The following is a 17,815-nucleotide window of genomic DNA, read 5'->3' on the forward strand; positions in this document are numbered from 1 at the left end:
TAATATTTTCTCGAATGTTAACTCTTTGAACATATTTAATTATTTTTGGCCGAAAAACCCATTTTATACCATATGATCATTTTGTGACAAAGATCGATTTTATTTTATTTATACATCGAAGTTTTGAAGTGGGCATTTAATATGATATTTGAACCGACAACGCATTTTAATATTTTCTCGAAGTACATTTACGTACGTATTTTATTTTGTAACGTTTCGGTGGAAGCTCGCTTTTTCCGAGTGGAAAGCTATATATTTCTTAGCGTTAAATTTTATAACAAAAATAATTTAAGTTACGATTTTATCTTGAATAACCGTATACTTTGTAATTTTATAAAATGGGTCAGTTATGAGTTTTGTTTCAGCCGTGTATTATATTTATGCTTCTCGGCCCATGTTAATTTTGATTGCAACATTTTCTTTTAACTTAGATATTTTTTTGCACACAATTTGTGGTTGGATAAAATTTGTTAAACTACTCTCTAAAATCCTCCTTAAACCGTGTATTTGGGGGAAGAAGGATAGAAGTTTTGCTAAGAGTTTAAGTAGGTTCATTCTTCTGATAACATACTCCTATTCATTCAACATTCACAAAATATTAACAAGAAAAACACAACTTTTTTTATCTTTCCAAAACAACCGTGATATTCAGCAGTCCATCGAATCAAATTTTTGATCATCAACTCTTTATTCTTTCGCTATTCTCGTTTATAGATCGTTGCTATCGTAAGGGTATTAATCTTACCTTATTCCCGTCTCTTTTTACTTTAAAAATCAGAACATATGGCTTATACCATGTGTGTGTGTGTGTGTGTGTGTGTGTGTGTGTGTGTCGTGTAACAGGTTATCAAGAAGACTCTGACGCAGACGAATATTTTGTTGATTCGGATCTTGACGAATAAGGTAACTTCGACATTACTCGTTATTATTCGATGTATATGTTGTAGTTGAATGTATTAGGACCTTTTTTTTTATAATGTTTATGAAATTATTTTCTGGTTTGCTACATAAATTTTTGTTGTTGAAAAACTATAATCGTATGCTACGTTGATCATGTATGCAAAATTTGGTAAAACGTCTTATGCGTATAAAACCATGGATGCTTCTGACCAGGGGCGAGGCCACTAAGGCCTTCGGTGTCGTAGCCGCTACACCAAAGGCGGAAAATTCGGTTAGAATTTTGTGATTTGCTACACCAAAATTTACTACTTTCACACTAATTATCTATACATTTTACCTTGAGTATATATTTTGCTGCACCGAAATCAAAATCCTGGACTCGCCACTGCTTCTGACTATATTTATCTTCATTTTAAAGTAAATAGTATTTGGCCGAGACATATTAATCATGTATGCATGTCATACTGTTTTTGTTTTTTCTATTTCTTCGCATGTATTATACGAATTGTAAACTAGCATAAAAACCCGTCTATTTGTTTGAGGAGGCCGCTTGCTTTAAATGTAAGTTACAACACTAAGAATTTCTGGTTTTTATAATAAACTTATATTTAATATGAAAAATAAAAATATGAATTTTCCAGAAATTTTAATGGGCTGAGTTGGCGATGGTTTTGAATTATTCGATTTACGCGATAAAATGACCCTTTTCGATTTATATATTAATTTTGCTAAATTTCACTTTGTAAAATACATTATTGAGTTAAAAATGATTCTGGACTGTTTTGGTAATTTTCGGAATTTAGTTATGCCTTTAAATTATTATTTTTATGGTTTTATCGTATTTGTGACGAAACGGGTCGATTAATTATTTTCGTTGCGAAATAAATCCTAAAAAGTTGCCTAAGTCATGTTTTTGGAAAATAAGCATTTATGGACTGTTAATAGTTGGTTTATATTTAGATTTATGGAATTAAACCTTTCATTTCGAATTTTTGAGTGATCTGAAGCTTTAGCGAAACCGATCGTAAAATCTGCGAAAATCTGGCAGTATGTTTATAAAATTCATTTCGTGTGTTTATATTGCTCAAAGCCGAAAACTTAAAATGGAGAGTCATGTTTATTTTAAGTCAAGAATATCTCTATAAAATTTCATAATTTTCCAATTTACAGTTTGTTCAAAATAAATTATTTGTGAACAGCTCGCCTGAAATCTGCAAATCTGTCTTATGCTCAAAGATTATTTTGTAAAACTTATTTTCCTTATGCTCCAGTGGCTAGTCTTTTTCCTATTAAAACTTTTGAATGTCTAGTTAAGTTTAGAATTTTACTTTGCTTTAAAATGTTTTCTTAAAGTCGTTTTATAAACTAAAACTTTCTGGATATCGTTTTCTGTCAGTTTTTAGAAATGCATTTTTAGATCCCTGATACGTTCATCCTTTGAAGGTTGTTTTAAAATAAAAATTATAGCCAAGAGCTACAAGAAACCATGAGAGTTGGCCTTGCGTCATTTCGATTTTTCTATATTTAATTATGAATTTTACAGTGCTACTGTTCTGTTTTAGAAACTGCTTTAGAACTCCGTCTCATTAAGGCCTTGAATTAATTTTATACTTTTGGAAGTAAAATTTAAGTTTTATGTTTTGAAGAAATAAAAGTGTAGTTCACTTACGAACATTTGAATAATATACTTGGAATAATAAATTATCCATGGGATATTTTTAAGTTTGGAACAATTAAAGTAAGGGCAAGGAATAGTGAACTAAAGCATACGGGTTCTTATACAGATTGTCGTAGAGTCATGTACATGTACTTAGACTAGGACTTCACACTGCGTGGTAAGACGTGTCCTATTATAGCTTGTTGTCAAGTGAGTGGACTTTGAGTTGATCACCTTTGCGTGACACTGAGTTCCCGAAACTAGTGTAAGATGTTGCGGTGTCAAGGAGAATAGCTGATGTGTGCATTTTATATAGACTTTTTGTACCATATTTGCACGCATTTCTATGCATATTTCGTAGTATTAAGCTACAAATGTCCCCGAATTGTCTACTTTGGCTTCTCTTGTCCTATTTGCAGGAATGAACCAAAGAGAAGCGGAATCAAGCTTAGAACATGTCCCTGTGCATGTATTTAGGAGATGAGTTGAGTCGGAGCTTGGAAACTACTATTTGGTGATGCCTGTAGAAGTAAAGAAGCTAGGCGAGCAAAAGAAGAGCTTCAAATTCCTAGTGCCCACTTTGAAGAGCCATATCTCAAGTTTTACGACTGATATTCAAGTGATTCCAACTAGAGGTTAAAGCTTATTCTCTTAGCTTTCCAACGCCATGAAAATCGCTTGTTTTGGACAAGTAACGAAGAAATGACGGTCGTTCGAGTTCAGTGCGTGAAACAGGAATCACGCGCTGAAACTACTCGATCGAGTACTATAGTGCTCGATCGAGTACTTTTTGTGCTCAATCGAGTACTTTGGATCTCTCGATCGACTACCTTGATTCTTACTGTACTCGATCGAGTGCTTTTATGCTCGATCGAGAGCTTTTAAGGAAGAAATACTCGATCGACCAACTTTATGTTACTCGATCGAGTAAAACCAAGTTTGACGCGCAGGATTTATGTCGAGACTTATTATATTTAGCTATATTATATTATTAGATAATAAAATCTCTTACTATATAAGTGAAAAACATTCATTAGGTTAAGAGTTCGGAACTTTTCACTGCTTGAACCTCTATTATGTTGTTTTGTTCTTCTTATTCCGGATCTATACTTGTAACTCTTTTCTCCTTTCTCTCCTTTCTCTTTAGTTAATTTAAACTTTGGAATTCCCTTAATTTCTCTTCCTTTAATCTCTTTGTTAATTTAGTATATGTTATTTCGTTTCTTCCCTCTTATCATTATGTTATTATTGATTATTGCTTTAGTTGTTATTAGTTTTGTTAATTTCATTATGCATAGCTAATTCCCTCGCTAGGATTTAGGAGAATCAATGAATTGATGATAGTTGCTAAATAGGTTTGCAGATCTGTTGTCAGTATCATGTCTTTGTTGTTATGAGTAGCATTTAGTGACGATTAGATGGTTAATGCGCATAATTGTTCTAGTTGTTTTTGGCTAACTCTGATTTAGATCGGAAGATTGGAAGGAGTGAGACCTGCTACAATTCTTTAGGATACTCTAATGAGGGTGGAAGCTAAGTTAGTAGTATTTTAGGGTGAATAGCGGAGCGGAAAGGACCTTTTCATTACCCCTTAAGATCGATACATGTGATTTATCTGTGACCTTAGCTGCAATTATCTGGTATTCATTGATGAACCGACAATCCTAGTCTCTTTCCTTTACTGCTAGACTCTTTATTTATCGTTGCTTTAGTTTAGTTTCCAATCAAAACCCCCATTTGTGACACCGACAGACTTAGATTAGCAAGTAGATAGCAACATAGCCTCCATGTGGATTCGACCCCGACTTCCCTAGCTGTATTAGTTAGAGACCTTTTGTGTTTATTTTTGATAGGTTGCGACAGCCTCATCAAATTTTGGCCTCGTTGCCGGGGAGGCGACGCTTTTTATTTGCTTTAATTTAGTTTGTCTTTAGCCTCAAGGAATTTATTCCTTTAGGCAGTTCTTATCTTTTTCCTTTAGTGTTGTTTTGATAGGTCCTACAGATCCTACCTAGACAGGATTCTAGAAGAAAGATCATCAAAGGAAAGGCTTGAGTACCTTTGATTTTTCTGCCAAGATGTCTAACATCCCCATGCTAGCACAGTTGGAAGCTCTTAATGCCAAATTTGACAAACTGGAGAGTAGACAGTCTTGGGGGAGTCCACCTATGTTCTATTCTATGGTGAAATAGGTGGTATTTTGTGAGAGATGTGGTGCTGCGGGGCACGATGCTGTTACTTGTTATGCGGAGAGTGATCGAGTCTATGCTTATCGGCAGTATAGACAAGGTAGTTATAGTTCTCAAAGTGGGGGTTACCCAAACTATTCCCCACTTCCGCCGCAGAATTACTATGTGCCGCAATATCCGATTCAGCAGCAAGGCTTTCAAAAGCCTTCATTTTCTTTTCCGCCGCAGCAGGTTCCTCCCTCCACTATCAACAAGGAAGAGATTGTGAATTGAAGTCTTTAGTGAAGATGCTTGTAATTCAAGTGCAAGAATATGATAAATCTAGAGAAGCTTATTTCAAGGAATTTGAGTCTCAAATAGCTCAATTAGCTGCCGAGTTGGATTTTAGGCACTCAGAGACGGTATATGCTATCTGTACCGAAGACGGTCTTTCCTATGAAGGACCTGAGTTGCTTATTGATGATGATGATATGTATGACTCGGAATTCGAAAATTTAGTTTAAAATGAAGCATCCTACGAAGACTTATGCACTGTATAGCAACAAAAATCCGATCGAACTACCTAAAACGTTCGATCGAATGACTTATATGAGGAAGTGTTCAATCGAACATCTTACAATACTCGATCGAACAGTTTGTACGAGAAAGACCTCGATCGAACACCCTACAGTGTTCAATCTGCTGAGAAAGAAGACCTCGATCGAATAGTCAGCATTGTTCGATGGAGTAGTTTTGGTGAAGAAACCCTTCGATCGACCACTATTCATTCTCGATCGAATTTATTAGCTATGGACAGCGTTGATTCGTCACTCACGCCCATTCTGAGTGACGATAAGAAGGTAATTGAAGACCAATCCTATCCAATTGGAGGTAATGCTATTCCTTTTATTGATCCCGATGGGGTTCCTTCTAATCCTTCCGTTAAATCATATATTGTTGTTGATTTGACAGGTTAAAAGATAGGTCTTGACAGGTTAGAAGACCCGGGAGGAGGATTTGAAGATTCCATCCCACATAAGAAGAGGGTGTGGGGATACGTCCAAGAGAAGATGTGGCGTAGTTGACGCTTTAAAGAGTCGTTGTTCTTCCGATGTTGTGGTGTGGCGACCAAAAGTAACGTTGGCCGAGTGTAACACCCCTATACCCCAAGTGCCTTACCAGGACCACTTAAAGTATGGAAGTGCTACCATCTCAGTTACCCGAGGCAATGTATATCAAATAGACCATAAAGAAACATACTTTAATAAATAAGTTTAAAGTGTTACAAGTCTTAAAAACCAAACTGGTAAAATAAATACAACTGCTCCTCAAAAAGTGTAAAACCAACTAAATAAAAGAAGTTCATGACACAGCGGAAGACTTGATACGTGCATTTTGTATAGTCTTTTTAGTCTATTTTTGCACGTATTTCCATGTACTTTTGTACTGTTTATAATGCATTTTGCCCCGAATTAGCTACTTTGGTTCGTTTTGTCTATCTTGTAGGAATGAACGTAAAAGTAGTGGAATCGTACCATTTTCGTCCTATTTTGCATGCATTTTGAGGAGACGGGATTTTCAGAGTGAGATATTGCATTGGGATACGTGAAAGAACGGTCTACGAAGCATTCAGCTACGATTTCGAGCTGTTTCAGAGGAAGAACACTCGATCGAGGACATTTATTAGTCGATCGAATGGTTTTAGTGGCTTTGGAGGTCGATCGAGCAGTCTATTTTACTCGATCAACAATGCTGGAAATAGAGGTTACTCGATCGAGCAGTATTTCTACTCGATCGAGTGGATTGCTTGAAGAAGTACTCGATCGAGCTGTTTCAAACTGTTCGATCGAGTGGTTTGGTATTTCACGGGCCTTAATTAGTCCGTGTTACCTATTTTAGTTTATGGACTTCGCTAATTTCTATTTAAACGCATAATAATTATGTCATGAGGGGCTATCTTTTCATCTATCATTTTTACACTACTCTTGAATGCTGCTTTTCTCCCTTCACTTTAACTTTACCTTGTGATTATTTCTTGCTCGGATCTAGTGTTCTTTACGCCGTAATTCGCGCGATTGTAATCTCTTTCTCTTCCTTAATCTTAATCTTTCATTCATTTGCTTTAATTACTTGTTTTGTTGCCTATAATTTCTGCCCTAATTTGTTAAGCAATTTTATTATTGTTTTATCATGTTATTTATTAGTTATTTCATTGTATTTGATATTGACAACATCAATAATATGAGTAGCTAATTTATTTCATGTTGGCACTAGGGGATCTACGGTAGAATTGTGACGATGTAGTGAATAGGTTAGATGAATTATTTATGAGACTCTGTCCCCATGGCAATTTAATTTTATTTACCGACTTAGTTGAGTGCACGCTTCTAAGTTACCCTTTAATCTGGTTAAATTTAATCCTAGATCGGAAGTTGGACTAAATAGACCTGCTATGAACAGTAGACTACCCTGACGAGGACGGAAGTTAAGTTAGTGGAAATCTAGGATGGAAAGTGGACCGGAAGAACCTTTCCATATCCGTCTCACAGTAATATCTGAGTTATTTACAGTTGAGTCACTGGACTACCTTAGTGAACCGAAATCCTGACATGCTTCCTCTTTATTGATCACCTTATTAATATTTTCTGCCTTTATTGCTCTTATTTATTTCTCTTCCCTTAAAGATTAATTAGCTTAGAAAACCAAATTTACAAACCCCCAATTGTGACCGAATAGACGAACCTTTTACAGATATCTTACCTCCCTGTGGAAATCGACCTGACTTCCCTAGCTATATAGTTAGTTTAGTTAGTTATTTTTGATAGGTATACGACTGCCCTGTCAATTTTTGGCGCCGTTGTCGGGGAGGCAATAGCCCTATCTGTTTTTGTTTCGTTTATTTTTATTCGTCTCAGGGAATTTTTAGTCCTTGAGACAGTTCTCATTTATCTTTTTCAGTGTTGTGTATGCCCGGGTCGAACAGATCGGAGTTAGTTTCAGCTGATTCTGAGCCAGAGCAACTGTTTAGGCATAGACTCCGTCTGCAAAGAGAATCACAAAAGGAAGACTTGAGTACTTTCGAACCCGAACTACAACATTTCCTATTTACAAAAGATCAATCTTTAGTAGAAGATAATCTCAGTTCTGTAAACCAACCAGTAAAGATGCCGAATATTGCAAGTCATTCGGAGCCTAAAGCATCATCTATTCCTAAGGGTTTCAACCTCCAGACTGAGGATGGCAATACTTCTGACATCCGTCCGTCTTATATCAATCTGGTGGAGAGAAATCTCTTTAGAGGTGTGGCAGGTAAAGACCCGAGGAAGCATATGGAGGTCTTTACGGATTATTGCTCTACTATCCCCGCCACAAAGGGGGTAACTCAAGACAAGATTAAAGAGGTGCTTTTTCCTTTTTCTTTGACTGACTCAGCCAGGGAGTGGCTGACTGACTTGGACCGTACGGCCGCGGGTATCACGAATAAGAAGACTCTCGCGCTTGCTTTCTATAAAAGGTATTTCCCTCCGCAGCGCACTAATCGGCTGGGGGCAAAGATTACTAGTTTCAAGCAGGCACCCGATGAGACTTTCTATGAAGCTTGGTGTCGGTTCAAGAGGTTGGTGAGGTCTCTTCTTCACCATGGTTTTGATCCGTGGTTTCTATCCAATCAGTTCTACAATGGGCTGTACGATGACCACAGAGCTATACTTGACGCCTCATCCAACGGAAGATTTCAAAAGAATACTGATGATGATAAGGGATGGGCCATTATTGAGGAGATGGTGACCCATTGTGCTGAATATGGGAACCCACGAGACGATATTCGAACAGTTCACGCGGTTGACAAGGCAGTTGTAGCTCAGTTGGAAGCCATGAATGCCCGGTTTGATAGATTAGAACTGCAACCTGCTGCTGATCAATAGACGGTTCATCTGTTGACTAGACAGGACACCGTCACATGTTAGAGGTGTGGAAGCAATAACGGTCACACTGCTATGACTGTCTTACAGAGAAAGAACAAGTCCTTGCTTTTCAACAATATAGGCAAGGAGGAGGTTCTTATTATAACAACCAAGGGGCTATCCATCCCAATTTGAGGTGGACAAGTCAAAATGTGCTTAATCCTACTCCTCCACTGCAGTAGCAGCAGCCATATGTCCCTCCTTATAAGGTTTAACAAGGCTTTTAAAAGCCTCCTTCCTTTCCTCCTCCCAATCAAGGTGCATCATCTTCAGGTGGGGTAAGTGAGATATCTGAGTTGAAGACGATGTTGCAGTCTCTGACAAAGTAGTGGCAGCTAAGTGACCAACAAAAAGACGTATTTATTAAGTCACTTGAAACCCAAGTTGCCCAGTTAGCCGCGAACCAGTCCACGAGGAAGCAGGGTCATTTGCCGTCACAAGCCGATAAGAATCCACATGAGACGGTGAATTTAATAAATCTGAGAAGCGATCGTTCATATGAGGGACCCGAGCTGTTGAATTCAGACCCAAGGAAGAGTATTACTACTGATGAACAGGTTACTTTTGATGAAAACGAGCTGTCAACGAAGAAAATTATCGATCGACTAGTTTATGGGGGTCGATCGAGGAAAACATATGAAGAAAGGACTCGATCGAGTGAAAATCTTACTCAATCGAGTAAACAGGAAAATGAACAGCTCGATCGAGGAGTCCAAACCACTCGATCGAGTGAAATTGCTGACGAAACTGTTCGATCGAGTGGTGTTTTTTCTCGATCGGACACTGCTGATAATGAAGACCTCGATCGAGAGCCTACTAGTGCTCGATCGAGTGAAATCTCTCTTGAAAGACCTCGATCGAGAGATAAGAAGTCTCGATCGAAGGATAAAGAGCTTGATCCAGCCGAAACGTTGGAAGAAAGGAACAATGGGCTCGAGATACCTATTACCGTGCCCTTTTCGGGCCGATTACAGAACGTGAAGGCCAATCAACAGTTCGGTAAATTTGCCGAACTCCTGAAAAGCTTGCAAGTCACTGTTCCATTCGCCGAATTGCTGACACAGGTACCCTCTTACCTTAAATTTATGAAAGAAATTTTATCACGTAAGAGGCATATTAATGATCATGAGACGGTAGCTTTGACCGAGGTAGGGACTGCCCTAGTTCAAAATAAGTTACCTTCCAAACAGTCAGACCCAGGTAGTTTCTCGATTCCGTGTCATATAGGTACCCACTTGATTGATAACGCGTTATCCGATCTTGGCGCTAGCGTGAGTGTCTTACCCCTGTCTCTTGCCAAGAAACTTGGTTTGACTAAGTTTAATTGTACGAACATGACTGTACATATGGGGTAGTATATCATGGCCGTTAGGTGTCATTGAGGATATACCTGTTAAGATCGAGAGGTTCTTTGTTCCCGTTGATTTCGTTGTGCTTGACATCCCCGAGGATACTCATACCCCTATTATTTTAGGGAGACCATTTTTATTCACTCCTCGTGCAGTGATTGACTTCGGGGGCAAGATATTGACTTTTCAGGTTGGGGACGAGGAATTGACATTCCATCAATCTAAGTCCCGAAGGACTCCCATGCAAGCTCAGCCTTGCAATGCCCTTTCCTCCACTGACCCTCATATTGACACTCCAGATGAAAATTTGGAAATTTGTGCTGCTATTGTGACCCCTCCGCCTCAGATTGAGAGCAAAAAGGAGGAGAATTCGTCTGTTTTCCTTGCTGCAGGTACAGATGAAAATAAGGCAGGAGTTGTCAACGGTCATTGTGCAATTAAAATCAGCCAAAGTGGGGATGATAATGTCAAAGCTGGTGAGAAAGGAATAAGGACGAGAAAAGTTCGTGCGTATGTGGACGTCAACTATTCTCCTCCTACTGATTTAAGTACAAGCTCCTGCAGAATGAAGAGGATGGTTAATGTTGCTGAAGTGACGTCCTCCAGTCAGAAGCCCTCCATGGGGCCCCGTGTAACAAATTGTAAAAACTAATTTTAATTTCCGTTGAATTTGTTTTATTTCTTTTATTAGGACAATTAGAATTTAGACATTTTTAGCGTAGTTAGAAAGACTATAGACTGTTACTTTTTATATTTGGTATATTGGGATATGTTTGCGAGTGTTTTTATGCAGGTTTGGGGAGATTATACGCAATTTCAAGGACTTACACGAGGAAAAGCACTCGATCGAGTACTTTTTGTACTCGATCGAGAGGATTATGCTCGATCGAATGGCTACAGAGTGCTCGACCGAAAGCAACTAAATAGGGGAGTACTCGAGCGAGTATATTTCTACTTGATCGAGTGGATTACATACCAGAGCTCTCGATCGAGTGGTTTAAAATCACTCGATCGAGTGAATTTGCAAATGCCGCACAGGAAGTGTCTTCTAAACTTCCTATTTTCCTTCCCTTTTCATTATTTCATTTCCTCTTTCATTGTTTAACCCCTTATTGCGATAAAAACCCCCAAAACCTCCATTAATCTTGCCCTTCTACCAAATCCAACACCTACAATTTGTTCATTGCTAATTAATCGTCAATTTCCCCTTATTTCCCCTTTGAATTTCGTTGTTTTCGCGATCAATTGAGGATTCTAGGGTTTGCGGTTTCTAGGTTCGAAAAATAGCCATTCTTGCTTAATTTGTGTCGATTAATTGCTCTATAGGTTGCTATTGATCAAGTAAGTAATTCCTATTCTTCATTGTCTTTTAATTGCATTAATTTTTTCTTTTTATGAAGAAAATTGGGAATTAGGGTTTTGGGTAGACGATTTTGGTCGAAAATTTCGTCCATAATTGTGATTTTCTGCTTAATTTGCTTAACTTGATGATAATTTCCCTTACCTCATCGATGTTGACTTGTTGTTTCGAATTTTTGAGATAATTTGTGCTTAGGGTAAGTAACAGTCGAAATTTTCGACTGAATTCTGGGATTTTGCTGTTGTCATCTGCTTAATTTGCTTAATTTGATATCTGTTTCCCTCTTCCCCGTCACTGATTATCTGCCAATTCGAATTTTTGAGGTAAAATTTGGGAATTAGGATTGCTAAGTCGACAATTTCGACTGTTTGGGGAATTTTCCGTTGTTTCATTGTAATCTAATTATCGTTTCCCCTGCTCTATTTGACTAGGATGGACATCAGCTCTATTCCTTCTACCAGTACGACTGTTAGTCTGTCCTTGTCTCCGACGGTGGTCCCTGCTGCCACCACCGCCTCCGCACCTACTAGTACCACAACCTCTACTTCTGTGTTCCTTGTTACTGCTGCTGGTTCTGTTTTTGCTGCTGCTAGCTCTGTTTCAGCCTTTACCTCCGCCACAGCCACTGCTGCTAACACTGTTGCTAGCCCTTCTTCCTCAGTGGCGGTCTCTGCTGCTTCTTACATTGCGGACCTCGGCTAGTACTTCAGTGCGGTGACCACCTTGGTGGTCACCCGCGATCTGTTTGCACCGGGCGCTCTAGTTCCTCGTCTTGTCGGAGAATGGGCTTCTACTTCAGGTTCTAGAGGTCGGGGTCGTGCACAAAAATCACCTGCTCCTGGCCGTGTTACCATCCGAGGGGACGACTCCCTCGATTCGCACCCCGACTACCCCCAGGTAATTTTTGTTAACGGTATTCATCGCACTAGATTTTATGCTTTAGTAGACTGTGACCTTTTCTCGACTCGCTTTTTGTGCCGTACGTCACTTGAGAGGCTTGGTATCTATGAGCCGGTGTGTGAGATTCTGAGGGGTACGGGGATGGCTGGACTTATAAACATGAGTGCCTACACTTTCAGGGAGATGACCCTTGAGTTTTTCAGCTCCTTTACCTTCTCCTCCGGAGCACACGACGCTGACCCTACCTGTGCTTCTGTGTCCTTCCGGTTGTACAACCGGACCTTTTCTTTGACTTTGGAGGAGTTTGGTACTCTACTAGGCCTTTCCTTTAGGGGCGCCACTACCGCTCCTAGAAAGGTCCTCCATCAGCTTTGGTGGACTGGCACAAACCCCCTTCGAGGAGCGACGTCTCGCTCAGGTCCACCTTCCCCCTACCCGTTACTTCCTGCGACAGATGGGAAGTACTATTTTTGGCCGAAAGGAGCCAAACAACATCACTAACACCGAGCTTTCTATTATGGGCGGCTACTTGAACATTGACAGCGAGGGTCCCTTTACCCTCAACATCGCTTACTTGACCGCCCAGTACGTCCAGGCTCAGGGGGAGAAGACCACGGGCACCATTATCTATGGTGGCATAGCCACCTTCCTTGCTCGTTCTCTCCTCCCTGCCTTACCTTGTGACTTACCGTACATACCTGGAGATAGGTTCCTGGACCGGGCATCTATGTTGTCCATGACTTGGCTGACTTCTGATCACCGGACTTGGATGATTAGTGGTTCCTTGTCCGTAGACCTTCCTTGCACTAACCTTCCTCGTCTCGTCCCCTTGCCAACTGTCGCACGGGGCATTTTACCACCACCATTACCCATGTACCACCTACAGCTCTGTCCATCTACTACCTTGCCCGCTTCTAGGAAGCGGCGTCGACTTGAGACCGGAGAGGGATCCACACCTCCTACGGGTGGCCAGACTTCCACGGCCACACCAACCCCGATCCCTACTCCTACTCCTACTCTTGCGCCCGACCAGGCACAGCCGGTTCTTCCGGCTAATTTTGTTTGTCTTCCACCTTTGAGGCGTCTGCGGTCATGGACCAAGGGCGCCGTGACAGTTTGTTGCTTGAGATGGCAGAGAGACAGACTCGTATGGAGAAGGACATAACTCTCACTTTGTTCCCTTTATACGAGTATCACATGAGGCGACGCCGTCCGATCCCAGAGGGTTGGCCACACCCTTCCTTTTATCGGTACCCAACTGAGGGGTACCCGGAGTCTGCTAGTGAGGAGGAGGAGGAAGAGGACCCAGTGGCGGCCGCAGCGAGAGCTCAGTAGGAGGAGGAGAGAGCAGGAGGAGGACCCGGACTTCACAGTGACGGTGGAGGACGTGCGTGACGACGAGGCTGACGAGTAGCTACTGGTCTACTCACTTCCCCATTTTTCTGGCTGGTTTGGGGAAGTTCGTGTTTTGTATGTCCCATCTCACTCTTTTATTTCCGTCTCCTTTTTATTTTTCTTTTTATTTTTCATTTATGAGTTGTATATTCCCGTTCCCCTGTATATATCTGCTGGTGTATGCTGGAGGACAACGAGGGCCTTGTCCGTTTTAGTTTGGGGAGGGTAATGCATCCTTTGAGTCTGCATTTGCATTTGTTTTGCATTCACGTTTCTATTTTCTAGCTTGCATTGTATTTATTTATTTCATTAAATCATAAAATCCAAAAAAATTAGAAAATTTCAAAAAATTAATAAAATATTCACGTTTATTTTTGCATATAGGTTGGGTCGGAACGGTTGATTTCCGTGATGATATTGCACTTTAACTTGTCATTTTACTTGAGCCTTGCACTTTCATTGACGGTTATTAGCTGAGTCTTACGCATAATCTACGAGTTTTTGTTCAAATATAGCTGATTGTTTAGACTTGACCTAAAAATTGGCAACCTATTTACAATTTCTGAGTTTTAGAGCCTTATAACTAGTGACATTCATGACCGGTTTATATAGGAATTGAGAGTAGTACTCCTTGCATAGCATGTTCATCATTTTTACACTTTTATGACATTCGATTTCTTGTCAAATGCATACATTCGGGTTTGTGGTCGGTGTCACATGCAGGGAGGTGCTTGCAAATTTTTCCCTTTTCTTACATTTTTCACCCATTTAGCTCCACTTAAGCCAAATTTAGCCTTTTTGACCCATTAGCTACATCCAAATCGAGCGCCTAGTCAAGCTAGTTTAGTATGTCTTTTGCGGTATGATTTTCCGTCTGCGGTTTGGCCCGTGTGTATTTTGACTGGAGTTGGTGAAGATGAAGGAAGGGAGTATGAGTATGAGTATGAATTGAAAACAAAATGGAAAAAAAAAGGAAAACGTGAAAAGAAAAAGAAAAAAAAAAAGAAAAAAAAGAAAAGAATATGAAAAAAGAGTTAGACGTGTGAAAACCAGAAAAAGAAGAAAAAAGATTGAAAAAGTTATTAATTTGTTTTATTTTATTCTTTAAGACGGTATTAAAAAAGGGAAGTTTGTGACCGTCTTACTCCTCCGTTCTTATTCATATATTTTTGAGAAGATAGTGTAATTGGATGGTGAGTTGTGTGCCAAATGAAGGGCACTTGAGCTTTATTTTTCAGTCAGTTGATTTTTCGGACGGTCTTATATGGTCCCGTTTAGGAACTAGTTTGGCGCTTTTACCTCCACATTTCCATAAATTGTTTTGTCTTTTCTCACCTGAACCTCACTATTCCTATACTATTTGTAAGCCCTCGGCTGTGACGGACATTATTGGTTGGATTGTGTGCATTAGTACTTGAATCGTCTTTCATTTTTGTTGCATGCATGCTATGTAGGTCGTAGTTTAGGTGAGTGACTGTTTCTCTTTCTCTCTTTCACATATAATTCAGCCTTTGCTTCATGAGAGAAGAGTGACCATGTGAGAGTCCGATTTTGTTGGTCTTGCAAGGTCGATAGGTCGACTTTATTTCTGAACAACTCATAACTCGTTTGCGTATTGACTGCTACAGCTGTAACTATTAGTTTTGTTGCATTAAATTGGTTTAAGTAGACAAGTTATTGCTAGCTCTGAGTTTTCATTCCCATTCCATTAGTTGCATTTTAGTTTACTCGAGGATGAGTAAAGGTTCGGTTTGGGGAGATTTGATACGTGCATTTTGTATAGTCTTTTTAGTCTATTTTTGTACGTACTTCCATGTACTTTTGTACTGTTTATATTGCATTTTGCCCCGAATTGGCTACTTTGGTTCGTTTTGTCTATCTTGTAGGAATGAACGTAAAAGTAGTGGAATCGTACCATTTTCGTCCTATTTTGCATGCATTTTGAGGAGACGAGATTTTCAGAGTGAGATATTGCATTGGGATGCGTGAAGGAACGGTCTACGAAGCAGTTGGCTACGAGTTGGAGCTGTTTCAGAGGAAGAACACTCGATCGAGGACATTTATTAGTCGATCGTGTGGTTTTAGTGTCTTTGGAGGTCAATCGAGCAGTCTATTTTACTCGATCAACAATGCTGGAAATAGAGGTTACTCGATCGAGCAGTATTTCTACTCGATCGAGTGGATTGGTTGAAGAAGTACTCGATCGAGCTGTTTCAAACTGTTCGATCGAGTGGTTTGGTATTTCACGGGCCTTAATTAGTCCGTGTTACCTATTTTAGTTTATGGACTTCGCTAATTTCTATTTAAACGCATAATAATTATGTCATGAGAGGCTATCTTTTCATCTATCATTTTAACACTACTCTTGAATGCTGCTTTTCTCCCTTCACTGTAACTTTACCTTGTGATTATTTCTTGCTCGGATCTAGTGTTCTTTATGCCGGAATTCTCGCGATTGTAATCTCTTTCTCTTTCTCTTCCTTAATCTTAATCTTTCATTCATTTGCTTTAATTACTTGTTTTGTTGCCTATAATTTCTGCCCTAATTTGTTAAGCAATTTTATTATTGTTTTATCATGTTATTTATTAGTTATTTCATTGTATTTGATATTGACAACATCAATAATATGAGTAGCTAGTTTATTTCATGTTGGGACTAGGGGATCTACGGTAGAATTGTGACGATGTAGTGAATAGGTTAGATGAATTATTTGTGAGACTCTGTCCCCATGGCAATTTAATTGTATTTACCGACTTAGTTGAGTGCACGCTTCAAAGTTACACTTTAATCTGGTTAAATTTAATCCTAGATCGGAAGATTGGACTAAATAGACCTGCTATGAATAGTAGACTACCCTGACGAGGACGGAAGTTAAGTAATGAAAATCTAGGATAGAAAGTGGACCGGAAGAACCTTTCCATATCCGTCTCACAGTAATTTATCTGAGTTATTTATAGTTGAGTCACTGGACTACCGTAGTGAACCGAAATCCTGACATGCTTCTTCTTTATTGATCACCTTATTCTTATTTTCTGCCTTTATTGCTCTTATTTATTTCTCTTCCCTTAAAGCTTAATTAGCTTAGAAAACCAAATTTACAAACCCCCACTTGTGACCGAATAGACGAACCTTTTACAGATATCTTGCCTCCCTGTGGAGATCGACCTGACTTCCCTAGCTATATAGTTAGTTTAGTTAGTTATTTTTTATAGGTATACGACTGCCCTGTCAAGACTCTAGTGACTCATGTGATGACTCCATCCCAGCTATCCCTCGCGCAAGCTATCTCATACCTGCTCAAGAACTGCTCACCATCCTCGAATGGATCACCACGGTTTTTAAAACAATTAAACGGGGTCAGTAGTGATTACACAGAACAACACTTCTGAAACAATATACAATCCAAGCCAATCAACCAATCACCACCACAACTCCACACTAAAGTGTGTAGTCCTGCTAGAATACTCATCGCAACAAGTATTCCACACCGCCAGTGGGAGAACGCAGCCGATCCCACCTAAGCTCCGCTCATCTCATCCGAGCGATAAACCCAAGTTCCTAAATGTGCACATCCCTTCTGTGGCGAGTTCCACATAAGGCAAATCAAGGACATGAAGCCACACCCGCAAGTGACTCCACTCAGCTGAGGATGCACCGCGCAAACCAAAGACAGTTATACAATCACCAAAACCAATACTGATATGATATACATTAACAACAACAATCAATTATCATCAATGACATGTAAACAACAGTGAGTAGGGAAACCCTACCTGGAATAGCAATCACAGACCATCACAGCAGCTAATCAATAACGTTCCTATACGAATCCTCCTTCTATAACACATATGCATACAATTATCACCTAATCAATACAAATCCTCCCAAAACCTCCAAATCTACCTAATTAGGGTTTTAAACAAGCTTATCAAATCATTATAAAAATTATACAATAAGCTTACCCTTGACACGATGGTCACAACGGCGTAAAGAACAAGACAATCCGACGATCCTAGCCTTGGGATTTGCTAATAACGTGATGAATGCGAACTACGTAATTTCTTTTCTTTTTTCTTGAGAGGTTTTAGAAAGAAAAAGTGATTAAGAATAATGATGGAAGCCT

At 39.6% G+C, this 17,815-nt stretch overlaps 1 long non-coding RNA gene across 1 annotated transcript; it reads left to right on the top strand.

The window, feature by feature from the left end:
* The first annotated feature begins 575 nt into the window (after positions 1-575).
* On the top strand, positions 576-5,616 carry LOC141594405 (uncharacterized). The gene is made up of 3 exons (XR_012522179.1): positions 576-732; positions 844-903; positions 2,977-5,616. It is a non-coding gene; the product is annotated as an uncharacterized LOC141594405 (long non-coding RNA).
* The last annotated feature ends 12,199 nt before the right edge of the window (positions 5,617-17,815 follow it).

This window comes from Silene latifolia, chromosome 8, assembly GCF_048544455.1.
Source record: "Silene latifolia isolate original U9 population chromosome 8, ASM4854445v1, whole genome shotgun sequence".
NCBI lineage: Eukaryota > Viridiplantae > Streptophyta > Magnoliopsida > Caryophyllales > Caryophyllaceae > Silene > Silene latifolia.